The sequence below is a fragment of the Palaemon carinicauda genome, chromosome 31 (genome assembly GCF_036898095.1).
Source record: "Palaemon carinicauda isolate YSFRI2023 chromosome 31, ASM3689809v2, whole genome shotgun sequence".
Taxonomy (NCBI): Eukaryota; Metazoa; Arthropoda; class Malacostraca; order Decapoda; family Palaemonidae; genus Palaemon; species Palaemon carinicauda.
In genome coordinates this window covers 2,706,166-2,707,672 of record NC_090755.1, presented here as the reverse complement: position 1 = coordinate 2,707,672, position 1,507 = coordinate 2,706,166, and positions in this window count along the sequence as shown.

Sequence of the window (1,507 nt, the reverse complement as noted above, 5' to 3'; positions counted from 1 at the left end):
TTATTAGAAAGATAAAAAAAAGTTCAGTCCGTTTTCTTGATTTATTGAGAGTAATTGTAAACTCGTGTCACAATAAACCATTTTACATTTAAAAGCTGAGGAAATTCTTATCTTCTCGTCCCTACAGCATTCTTACCATTTGCTTCACGCAACAGGAGGTTACGACTGTCCTTAATGAAGACTAAGTCTTTACTTGAGTTGAAGTGACCTTTTGGTATTTTCCTTTTTTTTCCGCCAACGTTTGGGTAATGAATATAATTTTGGATTATTTTATCAAAAGGGAATGAGGTCTGCATTTTGAAAATAATTATGTATTACTGATACTATTTGACTTGTCTGTAGTTAATACAGCCAAGATAAAGCAAGAAATGAGGACTGCATTTTATTGCTGAATTTTCATAATAGATCCTAGTTGAATTGGTACCCGTTGATGCTGTCACTGTAGTATGGCAGTATTTTGAAATTGGTTTAATGACGCGCACTGGCTGAAATTTGTGGACTTGATACTGTCAGTGTGGAATGATAACTAACCACTTATTGGGCCAAATGTGTGCATTTACTGCCATTACTGCACAACAGAAATATATGAAAACTATTGTTATAGTTAGTACTTATTAAGATCTACGAGTTACTGCTTTCGGAATAAAAAAAAGCAGTATATTCAAATAGAGGTCTTTACAGTCAATGATTTCACTAAAAGAAAAAAAAAAAAAAAAATTACCCTGATATTTACTGCAATTATCATGACAGATGCAGTTACGGGGTTTACTCGTGAGGTCTTTAAAGAAGTACTGACTTGAGGAAGAAGTTGGAATTTAGCTCTGGTTTCTGTTCGTTTGTTGATATTTTAAAGATGGCTGATTGTTGGGGAACCCTTTTTCAGTTATTTTTTTCTTTCCGTTATAAATAGGAAGGAGTTTCGATTCTAGCAAAACGAAGTATATCCTGTTTTGTGCTTATTTTTAATCTCAATATTGTTTATGTTTGATATGTTATTATTTTTAGAAGTTTATGCATTCATACAAGCACTTGCACGCTTAAATATATACAAGTGTGCTTAGTTTTGTTTTGAGAACTTACATGATTTGAATTTGAAAATTCAGAAGAGCGAGATATTTTGTAAATTAATTCTTCGTCTCTCTCTCTCTCTCTCTCTCTCTCTCTCTCTCTCTCTCTCTCTCTCTCTCTCTCTCTCTCAGGGATTTTTCCTTGTAGGCGGTGATTCCAGTGGTAGTTAACCCTCCGGTTCCCAGGAAGTCGTTTGGAATGAGGTTGTACATCATCATATTCAACTGACTACCAGGCACCTAGTTTACTGGTTTAAAAAAGAAATTGTATATGCACACATATACAATTTCTCTCGTTTTTCTTATGTACACACGCGAAAAGACGTACGAACACACTCAAACATAAGTGTGTGTATAGCCTACTATTTTTTTTAAAGTCAATAGGGCCATATTGAATATTTTAGGAAACTGACGGATTCCTTCCTTAGCTAAATGGGAAC